This window comes from Cheilinus undulatus, linkage group 14 (assembly GCF_018320785.1).
Source record: "Cheilinus undulatus linkage group 14, ASM1832078v1, whole genome shotgun sequence".
NCBI lineage: Eukaryota > Metazoa > Chordata > Actinopteri > Labriformes > Labridae > Cheilinus > Cheilinus undulatus.
In genome coordinates, this window is record NC_054878.1 from 8,402,387 (window position 1) to 8,414,609 (window position 12,223).

At 37.7% G+C, this 12,223-nt stretch overlaps 1 protein-coding gene across 1 annotated transcript in view; it reads right to left on the minus strand.

Annotated features, from left to right (window-relative positions):
* LOC121521043 overlaps positions 1-11,806 on the minus strand; it is a 45,145-nt gene extending 33,339 nt beyond the window's left edge. Inside the window, exons 1-3 of the mRNA XM_041804757.1 lie at positions 11,673-11,806; positions 11,216-11,256; positions 710-784 (exon numbers count right to left, since the gene is read on the minus strand). The gene's annotated coding sequence lies outside the window, so the exon portion shown is untranslated. The remainder of the gene's footprint in view (positions 1-709; positions 785-11,215; positions 11,257-11,672) is intronic.
* Between the last annotated feature and the right edge of the window lie 417 nt (positions 11,807-12,223).

Here is a 12,223-nt window from a genome sequence, read left to right on the forward strand (position 1 = left end):
TTGATGCTGTGATATTTAATCATACAAAGGTTGCTAATTTTCAACACCAGTCCATAGGAGGCTTTTAAGGATTAGAGTTGTAAAATAAAAAACAGGGAAAGATTATGAAATAACAGAGATACCTAAAACACAGTGCATTAGCAAATACATCAGAATTAAACTTTAATTTAAGGGCAGCTGTGGCATAAACCTTACTTTGGTTAGGGTGGTCTAATAAATTTGTTAAGCACTATATATATATATTAATTTAAAAAAAAAGAAGAAGAAGCTTGGCCCACTTTGTTTTTGCATGATAAAATTGTTTCCAAATATTAAAAGCTCTGTTGAAAAAATAATCTTTGAGTTATTATTGATTTTTTTGTTGTCTAATTAAAATTACACTATTAAAAGTGCGAGAGACAAAATATTCAAACAGGATAAGAAATAAAGTAAAACATGTTCATGGGAGACTCAATAATCATGATTATTTGCATGAATGTTTAAAAAACAAGATTTCCTTTAATCTATCCACAGCAATCATGTCTGTTTTAAAGAACAACCTACTTTAATATCTTGTCTTCATTACTCTGCACCCTTCAGTCATGTCCATCAGTGGTCTTTGAGATTAAACAGTAGAATACTCTTATTTGGCACTGTAATATCATCATGTTATTTATATAAGAAAGATAATATATCACTGTCAGTCTCATGAGAGATCTCTTATATTTACCTAAGTTTGTCCAAACCAGACCAGCTGATGATCAGGCTGTTTCTGATATTCTGTCTTCTATTCCTTGTCAGCAAACTAAAGAGAAAACAAGAAAGAGACGTCAGCAATGGAAAAAGAAATAATAACATCACGTCATTGGCTGCTATGGGCATTGAAAAAAGAGAAACTCATGGTGTGGCCCCCATCCTCCCCTGACCTCAACCCTATTAAAAACCTTTTGAGCATCCTCAAGCTAAAGATCTTTGAGGGTAGGAGGCAGTTCACATCAGAACAGCAGCTCTGGGAGGATATTCTGACATCTTGCAAGCAATTCAAGCAGAAACTCTCCAAAAATTCACAAGTTCAATGGATGTAAGAATTGTCCTACAGTCACCTCCAAAAATAGATAAGTCCTTTATTTTCACTGTAGACTAAAAACATTTGAATATAAGACAAGAGATCAACATTTCAGCTTTTATTCCAGGTATTTACATCTGGATCTGATACACAACGTAGGAGATAGCTTTATTTGTAACGGAACACCAAATCTTTAGGTGAGCAAAAGTATTAGAATAGATAGACCTAAAATGGATTTAGGTGAATATAAGACTTAATATTTAGTTGCAAATCCTTTTCTTGCCATAACTGCATCAAGCCTGTGACAAACTGACATCACCAAACTTTAGCATTCTTCTTCCGTGATGCTTTTCCAGGCTTTCACTGCAGCCTCTTTCAGTTGTTGTTTGTTCTGGGGCGGTCACTCCCTTCACTCTCCTCTTTAGCAGGTAAAAAGCTCTATACGGTTTAAGTCTGGAGATTGACTTGGCCAGTCTAAAACCTTCCACTTCTTGTCCCTGATGAACTCCTTTGTGGTTGTGGCAGTGTGTTTTGGGTCATTATCTTGCTGCATGATGAAGGATCTCCCAGTTTGGTTGCATCTTTCTTTAAACTGGAAGACAAAATGTTTCTGTAGACTTCTGAGTTCATTTTGCTGCTGCCACCATGTGTTTCATCATCGATGAGGATTAATAAGCCCACCCGAGAAGAAGCCATATAAGCCCAAGCAATGACATTACCTCCACTGTGTTTCACAGATGAGTTTGTATGTTTGGGATCATGAGCAGATCCTTCTTTATCCAAATTTTAGTCTTTCCATCACTTTGGTAAAGGTTGTAATTGGTCCTATCAGTCCATGAAACTTTGTCCCGGAAGGTTTGAGGCCTGTCTCTATACTTTTTAGCAAATTCAAGCCTCGCCTTCCTGTTTTTCTTGCTATTGAGTGGTTGACATCTTCTGGTGTAGCCTCTGTACTTTTGTTCATGAAGTTTTCTGTGAACAGTAGATGGTGATATCTTCATTTCTGCCCTCTGGAGGTTGTTGCTGATATCACTAACAGTTGTTTTAGTGTCCTTCTTTACAGCTCTAACAATGTTTCTGTTGTCAATTGATGCTGTTTTCCTTGGTCTACCCATTCGACATCTATTACTGAGTACACCAGTGGTTTCTTTCTTCTTCTGGACTTTTAAAATAGTTGCACTGGCTATGGCCAATGTTTGTGCAACGGCTCTGATTGATTTTCTATCTTCTCTCAGCTTCACAGTTGCTTGTTTTTCACCCATAGACGGCTCTCTGGTTTTCATGTTGGTTACACCTTCAACTGTAAGTGCAGTCTGACCAAGCAAAACCCAATAAATATAACCTCCTAATGCTGCAGATTCAACAAATGACCATTTTCAGTTCTTTAGAACCTATAAAATGTTCTGAAACTCTGTTGTGAAAAATTATTTCGAACAGTGCATTTTGCGTTTTTTTTGTTTTGTTTTGTTTTAAAAAAAGTTATCATTGGGAGTTTTTTCTTTCAATAAAATCTGAATCATGCTCTCACAGTTGATGAATTGAAAATTATACTGACTGTCATTTGCATTGAATATTTAAGAAAATCAGAGAGAAATATAGTTATGGCATAATAATTTGTAACATGATGTAATGACAGTTGACTGGTGTGATCACATCAGACCAGAAAAGGTCCATTAACACCCCGTAATCTATCCGTAAAAAACATAGAACTAATAAAAACTAAACTAAAATGACCATTTTTGCAAAATAAAACTAGACTAAAAGAACATACCATCAGTAAAAGCTAATATAAACTAAAATTAACTCCAATATGGAAAGTGAAAATGAGATAAAAATAGAAACCCACTGCACTGCACCCACAATAATAATTTTGGTTATTTTAATTACTCTCTAGCAAATTCATTATTGTGTAAATTTATTTGCCTTACTTTAATTTTTCAGCTGTTTGTTCATCAATTTATTTTTATTTCAGTTTTAAATTTATTTTTTTATTTTGTGTAATACTAGTCTGAATTCCTCTTGTTTTTCTGTTAAAACTTTCAAATATTTCACTTTACGAAAAATACTGATAATATTTCAAAAAAGTTTAATAAGCCTATAAGCACGGCAGTTTTTTTTTTCTACTTAGCCATCAGCCAATTCATGAATGTGTTTACTTTTACCTTAACTCACTTTAACTGCTGACGATGTGTTTGTGTGCTTTACTTAATCAGTAATGTCCTACAGTTCCACTAACCTAAAATGTTACTATCTCAATTAGTAATTGACACACTTTACTTTCCTTTATCCTCCTTGGCCTTCTGCCCTACTATTAATTTTGTGGTTATTTTGTAAACAAATTTTAAAACATTTTTCTATATTTCTTAACAGCTCTGTTGCTGTTTCTCTTTTTGCTGTTAGTAAGTCAAGAGAGAGGGAAGCACAGACAGAGAGACACAGAGTTAGAGAAAACACACAGAGACACACTCAGACATAGAGAAAAGTTCACTTCTACTTATGTAAACTCCACCCATTCTCTGCACTATGTTAGTTCCTGTTTTTACCAGTCTCCCTCAGACTGCTGAGGCAAGAACATCTCCAAACCTCAGCAATACCACACCCTTTACAAGCTCTATTTTAAACTGCATCATCAGCTTCACTTCAACGGTCTTCGATTCTTTTACTCTGACAACGTACCTCAACACAATCCTGACAAAGGTAATGCAACCGTATCACAGTTATCCAGTCTTAAACCCTTCAAAAGCTCACAACTTCACCTCACTCTTGTTTTAATCAGCTTTAACCTCACTGCTCCATCACAACACTTTTACAAAATACAGCTAATCTTGGCCAACTTTAGGACCATGAGCACATAATTGCAACAAGTCTTACATCAGCAGTAGTCTAAGATGGGTTTATAACTGAAATATGCTAAACTCTCCAAATTCTGTTCATAAATTTAAACAAGTAGTTAAGTAACACAGTTCAGTAAACTCTTCATCCATGCTTCTAGCAGTAAGGTCCAGCATCAACTATACAAGCAGAGGAAAGCGCCCTATTTACATAAACAGTTACACTTGCAGACAAGGAAACTATGACATTCAAAGCACACAAATATCTGTACATGTACAATATGCTTCACAGTAATGTTTTACATTACAGACAATAACTCCAATCATGGCTCAAACTCACATCCAAGAAATTATGCTTAAAACCCAGAAATAACTGTGTTAATAAGACAGCATGACTTCCTTAGAGGACAGAGTAAAACATGTCACTCACTGCTCCTAAACAGCTATGTGGTCACAATCAAGCAGTAAATTACTCTAGATTACACTCAGAATAAGGTCAAACTCACAAGTAAAGCTCAAAAATACCTCTGATACTCAGACAACACATTTTAATGACTTGTGATTACTAATTTTCCTGAGTAACATAGATATGTGTCGATTAAGATTTAAGATCGCTCCCAGTGTAGAACAGGCCATCTCACTCCATCATCACAAACAGCCCCATCCATCAGGCACAGTGTCTCTGTAAATCCTTGTTTACACATTAAAGATTAGGAGAAATATAGCAGCACATATCTACAATTAAATCTGTTCTTAAGCCATGCAATGCTCTGACCTGTTAGCACAGTTAAAGTTTCCTGCGTGAATTAAGACATCATGCACATCTTTTTGTTTTCTCAGCAGTATGTTATCATTCATGCTTCAGAGTTTGGCCAACATTCAGTTATCATTTAACACACACACGCATTCATCACTTCAATCATGCCATGGTATACCCATTTATACAGTTGTTTGGTCAGGTCAGGGGTCAGCAGTCAGGTCTTTAGGCTTTAGACAAGCTCAGATATAAAAACAATATTTTATGCCTCCGTATTCGGCCCTCTAGAGTCTGGGTTTAACATCTATAATGAGTTCATGCCATCTTTCTTACTCCTTTCAGTTTTTTATTAAGCTTCAGCGGAAATCCTGGATGGCAAGTTTATCTTTTCTAGTGGAGTTTTCTACTGAAAATCCACGTATGTATCAATAGATGGATCTGATAAGTCATTCAGTCACAGACCGATCAGAGCTCATAAAGGGTTCTACCTTTGACTTACAGTCCATCAATAGACAAACATTCCTCGTTTGCCTCTTCTGTACTGGCTTAAACCACAACCCCAGACTACCTATTTCACAACATCAACATAACGCGCCCGGGCCAGGCCGTCTGCAGAACCTCAGCACTTCACAATAAATACAGGCCTTTCTGAACACACTCCTTTCTTCAAGAGTGTAAAAACACAGGCTTCTTCATTATATTGTTGAGAGAATCAACTTTCTAGCGTTATTAAATTATTTTCATCGAAAAAAAAAAAAAGCTATTCTTAATCCCAGTTTGATTATCAGTTGTTCTTTTAAACTTTGGAATATTAAACCAAAGTTGGGTTTAACAAGACAAATGTTTTATTTCATATCTTATGCAGTAATTAAGCTTCCCTAGTTTTGTGTGTGCACACGTCTATAGATAGATCATGGCTGCTGCTGCAGAACCGTACGGAAGAACGGAAGAAGTGCGAAGGCCAAAAGGCACTGCGGGGCATCTTTTGCAGGTATTACATTGTCATCTTAGAAAGACGGTAAAGAGCAAAACCACAAGGAACTTTTTGGGTGAACTTTTGAACCCTCTACTGCTGGTGAACTTAAGTGAACTCTTCTGAGAACTTGGGGAACTTAAGTGAACTTGTGATCATGCAAACTTCAAAACTGTGTACAAAGTTCAACTCAAAGGGGTGGGACTGTCCAGATACGTCAGCTTAACCAGGTATAAAAAAGCGGCCCCAATTTGCTCACTGGGTCTCTTGCAGACTCCAACCTGTTGGCTCGATTGGCGTACACGTTCTTCGGTCCTGAGACCTTCTGTGGGCGATTGGTAATAACCCTTCTCGGTGAACAAACCAGTCACGGGTCACTACTACTTGTTGAGCTATAAGGAAACCTATCTGTACAAGAGGGTTATACCACAAGCGGACAAGTATTAACCAACGGCTATTTGAAGTCTGGAATCTTTGCTCACCAAAGGAAGCGTCAGCCAATCAGGTTAAACAGTTTCTATGGTCCAGGATAGAGAACCAAATTTAACCAAAAGTTATCTTTTGTGGTTTCAACTCATATGTTTTTGACCATATTGAATTTTTGGTACCTATTCACGTTGAACCAATATGTTTATTTTTGCTTCTAAAATGATTTTTACATTATTTTACATCCATGAAATTTTTAAAAAATGTTGATGTAATCCATTTTCGTTGGTGATGAATTTACTTTTACATGTAATCTGTTAAATCTGACAATTTGGTTGTCAATCTGGCTTTTTGAGTGATTTGATGCATATTTTACTGAGCTGCAAATAAAATAAAAAGCCTTCTCTCTGTTCTTTTCTTAAACTACAGCAGGCACATTTACACATATTTAAGGGAGGGATGGTTAGAGCAGTAAAAATGTGTTGCGCTCTGAGCTCTCGCAGCCTGCAAGTGACAGGAAACCACAAACCCTAACACTACAGCAGATACAAGTGAGTCAGGAGCTGAAGATTGAAGTCAGACAGGATTAAAACCGTCCTTGTAACTTTTCAATAATCAGTTTTTTATCCTGGATTTCATTATAATACAAGCCTGCCCACACTGCCAAAGGTACCAAAAGCTGGTTTAAGGACCATGGTATCCTGTAAACTGGCCTGACCTTAACCCCATAGAGGATCTATGGGGACATCAGACCCAGCCACGCAGACGAGCTGAAGGCCGCTATCAAAGCAACCTGGGCTTCATAACACCTCAGCAGTGCCACAGACTGATTGCCTCCATGCTACACTGCAGTGCTACAGCAATTCATCCAAAATACTGAGTGCTGTACATGTTCATACTTTTCAATAGTCCAACATTTCTGTGTTAAAAATCCTGTTTTACTGATTTAAGTTATATTCAAATTTTCTGAGATACTGAAGTTTTTGTTTTCATTAGCTGTAAGCCATACTTATTAAAATTAAAAGAAAGAACACTTGAAATATATCAGTCTGTGTGTAATAAATCTATACCCCTTTGTTCCCTGATGTATTAAAAATGGGGGGTAGTAAGTCCAGATGTCCACTACAATGGACATCAAATAAAAGTTGTGTTTTGAAAGGGGTAAAATTACTGTGGCTTTTTAAAAATCTTACTAAAATGGAGTCAAGACTGTGATCTTAAAGAAAAAAGTTCATATTTAGCAACGGTAACATAATATCTGCAAAAAATTGTCAACTTCTCCCACTTGCTGCTATAAAACATGAAAGTTGAAATTTCCTCCATTTTCTGGTACTTCAGGGGATTGTGGACAGGCCAGGGACACATATTTTGTTAGAAAAGCTGGAAAGAGTGATTTTCGAATAATATATCCCCTTTGAGGTCAGTATCCCCATCTGTTCTCATTGTCTGTCAGTTAGAGGGGTACATTTGTGGAATTCTTCTTCTGAAAATACACCGCGTTCCACATTATTGTGCAAATGACATGTTTCTCTTATTTTCCTGAATATTAATGCAAATGGCAGAATATCTTACCATTATATATAACTTTTTTTTTTTTTTTAATGAAAACCTCAAATGCACTGTTCCACATTATTACCCACAACAGATTTTTAAAGTTACATGTTAACATAGAAGAAATTTGTGGCTGATACAGAGTACAGATGGGTTTGTGCAGATAAAGGCATAATGAGGAAGGTTTCTGACAGACAAATTCATCAGGTTTAAGACAGCAGATGCTAAAATGTCATTACAAAGCAGCAAACAGTTATTTGAAGCTTCTGGTGCCTCTGGAGTCCCACCAACCTCAAGGTTTAGGATCCTCCAGAGGCTTGCAGTTGTGCATAAACCTACTATTCAGCCCCCCCTAACCAATGCTCACAAGCAGAAACAGTTGCAATGGGCCCAGAAATACATGAAGACTCATTTTCAAACAGTCTTGTTGACTGATGAGAGCCGTGCAACCCTGGATAGTCCAGATGGAGGAGTAATGGATGGTTGGTGGATGGCCACCATGTCCCAACGAGGCTGTGATGTCAGCAAGGAGGGGGCGGAGTCATGTTCTGGGCCAGATTGATGAGGAGAGAGCTGTAGGCCCCTTTAGGGTCCCTGAAGGTGTGAAAACAACCTCAGCAAAGTATATAGAGTTTCTGACTGACCACTTCCTTCCATGGTACAAAAAGAAGAACCGTGCCTTCTGTAGCAAAATTATCTTCATGCATGACAATGCTCCATCTCATGCTGCAAAGAATACCTCTGTGTCATTGGCTGCTATGGGCATAAAAGTAGAGAAACTCATGGTGTGGCCCCCATCCTCCCCTGACCTCAACCCTGTTGAGAACCTTTGGAGCATCCTCAAGCTAAAGATCTATGAGGGTGGGAGGCAGTTCACATCTGGGAGGATATTCTGACATCCAAAGAAATTCAAGCAGAACTGTACTGCTGAGATTTAAGTTGTTTCACTTGTTGTTTCTCAACTTGTCAGCAATCAGTAAGAACTCTGGTAGGAAGCACAAAGTGCCACACAAAGGAAAATCACCTGAACCATCAGGTAAAACCAAATGCACTCACACATATGAAAAATACAAACTACAGTTAAAAATCCTGGGGGGTCGTTCTCATTGGGACTGTGTCAACTAAGAGAGTTGTCTGGTTTTTGATTTTATGTATCTTTAGTTTGTGGTTCTCTTTTTACTAAGTAACAAAACAAATGTAGAGGTAACTTATATTTACCACGGGTTTCCACTTCTTTTTCTCCTCTTTTTGTGGTGTTTTTTGTCGTTTTATTATCTTATTTTGGTTAGCTTCCGGTTCCGGAGGCTGTTTCTGGCTGCTAACTTTCTTTGCTTTCCCTGAGGCATTCACCCCTCCCCCCCTGGTGCTGTGGAGAGCGCACACCTGAAGCGAATCACTCATTGAGGATCACTATTTAGGACCTGCTGCAGCTCTCTTCAGCGCCTGAGTCTTGCCAACCTTACCTTACGGTAAACGTCAGCTCCAGGCTCCTTCTCTCGAGATCTCCCAGAGAAGTTTCCAGTGCTCTTTTTGAAGAACCTTTTTGAGTAATTTCCAGTGCTTGTATTTTGCTTCCTGTTGTTAACGTGCCTCTCCCTCTTCTTTCCAGTGCCTCCTGCCCTGATCACCGCAGCCAGCTCCAGCACACTCTCACTATCCCTTGGACTCCTGAGATCCCCCCTCCCTTTGTCACTTACCTGCACAATAAATCTGTTAAATCTGCTCCATCGTCTCCGCATCCTGAGTCCTACCATTACACCAACACAACACTTTTTGCATGTCTTTAAGATCAAGATGCAATGGAAAATCCCAGGGGACAACAAAAACAGCAGTGGTTCCCAAAAGAGGTTGCAGCAGTCATGAAACATTTCAAGAATCACATTACCAAGAGAAGACTAGCCACCATGATTGAATGCAAACAGTGCAAGGCTGCTGAGCATCCCAGTCTAGCCAGCCACTCAGAGACTTTGTCAGGAATCGAGGTATTATGGTTAAACGGAAAAAAACAGTCGCTGTTAAGAATGTATTTCAAGTTTTAAAGGGTCAGTTTAAATCCTCTTTCTGCCACGGTGTTCTATGCAGTCAATATATTTTCTCTTACTTAGAAGATGTTTGTTAAATCTTGATTTATTGTGAACAGACTGTCATTATGTTTTCAAAAGCCACTGAAAAAAAAGCCTCTCCTTTGCTAAGAAGCACATGCTGCGACATGTCCTCTGGTGTTTTCATTATGTAGACACAGATTTATCACCCTACACCTATAGTCATTTTATATGTTTTCCCTCTTTTTTACTCTTTTCCCTTGTGGGCAAATATCTCTGTAATCTTTATTTACCTCTAAAATAACCTCCTTTGACACCAAGGACATTTTTGTTACTTTTAAATCCACTGTCCTTACAATTGGCTCGTATCTTTAGATGACACCTTTATGCCATGGGCAGAGCTTACTTATTTAGTTATTGCCTGTCCTCATAATGTAGCCAGGTCAAAATATGAGATAAATCATGATGACTATGAGTAAAGATTTTCAATTGCTAGTCTAAAAGGTAAAAATATGGGACTTAAAGACCAAAATTAGGAGTTGAAATGGTCAAAATATGAGAAAAAAAACGTGAATAATGAGATAAAATAGTCAAAATGTGACTTAAACATTTACAACTGTGAATCTTGAGGTCAAATTATAGTATAAAGCAGGAGCAATCAACTAAAATTCAAGGAGGTCCAGTCAGAGAAAATTTAGTAAACCAAAGGTCCAGAACATCATAATGTCTAACTTGAGTTCGTGTGATATGAGGATCTGGGTGCGATTTCAGGGATTTGTTGTGCAGATAAAATATGAATATTTGTCTACAGCTTACTTGTTTCTCCATCTGTGAATCTCTCCTTAAGGGCCCTATGAATTCTGTTTTATTTTTTTCAAAATTCCGTTTTAATATTTTGGAATTCTGTTTTTCAACGTTTCCACTAATTTTACCATAAAAAATGTCCTGTTTATATAAATGAATAAAATGCTCACTAATTAAATAAAAATTTCCACTAAATTTATTGAAAAAGGGCCACAGTTGGCCCAGGAGCCAGAGTTTGGATAACCCTGATATAAAATAATTATAACCAGTGTAACAGTCAGATATTTACAACATTTTAAGACACATCAATGTGTATAATCACATCCTAACTGATGTTTATAATGTAAATGAAAAAATTCTTCTGTTCTCTTATCACAGAGTTATAGTACCTTAATAAGAAAGTCAAATTAAAGTTAAATGGTTAAAAGTAAACCTGTTTCCTAAACTTTTTTTTACTCTCTCAGTCTGTAACAGTCCATGCAGTTTGATGCTGCATTGTTCTACTCCTGACTGTCACTTTTCTCTCCTCATCTCTCTCGCTGTCTGCTTCACATTATATAATATATAATATTCCTAACTACTCAGAATTTCTGTATGGAAAAACTAACAGAGGGTTTTCTGAGGAAATATCAACATATTTTTTTCAGTGAATGCTGCAGTATTAATCATAATTGTAATGATTATTATTGTAGGCTGACTGTTATTTATAATTATAAATATATAAAATTATAATAATGATTTTTTAAATGATAATATCAACAATGCATTCTGTTTATGAGTCCTTACCTGATAAGTAGAGCAAGAAGACGACCTGGTGGATCTTCATCCTGAGATTATACAGAGGGAGGCGGTAAATAATCTGACTTGAGATTTCTGTCCTTCTACTTAAGTATCTCTGATGGAGACATATGGTTGAATTTAAGTCACTGTCTTACATAACTATTACTTCTGCATCACAGTTTAATAACCTGGGTTTGTCTCAGTTTAAGGAACAGAGATGTTTCACAACAGGAGATGAAGATAAACGATGATAGGTGCATTTTGTAAGAACTAAAAAAGTTTAACCCCAGTGGCTGCCTGCTTCAGTCATCATATTGTACATGTTTACCAGAATCATACACAAACTCAGTACCCCACAATGTCAATGTGGGATAGGAACAGCTCACTATATAGTGTATACCAATGCTCACTCAGGATGCTGACACCAGTAGAAAATGCCCCATTCCATATATTTGTCACATACCTGATGCACCCTGATACTTGTCTGAATTCAGCCTCTCTTAGTCCGTCACCCTCAGATGAAACTGCTCTGGTTGATAAATAAATCGAGGTGTGGTTAAGGAGAGTAAAAGGTAGTAGTATTTAAGATTATTTAACTGCACCCACAGGTCAGCAGACGCCACGACGACTCAAAGAGAAACCTAGCTCTGTGGTTTCTGTTTTAACCCCAGGCTGTTATCAGTGGTCAGCAGGCTGACTGTAAGTGACCAGATATGGACATGTTTGTATTATAGCTCAGTGAGGCAGCAGCAGGTTGGCCTGTAAGGACTTGAGTTTAGTTGTTGAGGTGCTAGTTCACTTCTTGTGTACTACAGTGGGGCCCATGTGCAAGACAGCAAACCCCCAACCAGTCAGATGAAGCTCCTGCATGTGCAGCAGCCTGTCACTGTCACATCTCTGTTAGATCCTGTTAACGCTGGAAAGACGATGGATGGTCCAGGTTTAGGTCCGTCATCAGGTACTATGCCTTCTCTGATTTCCTGTGTTGTATATGAAATGTTTCATATGTCACCA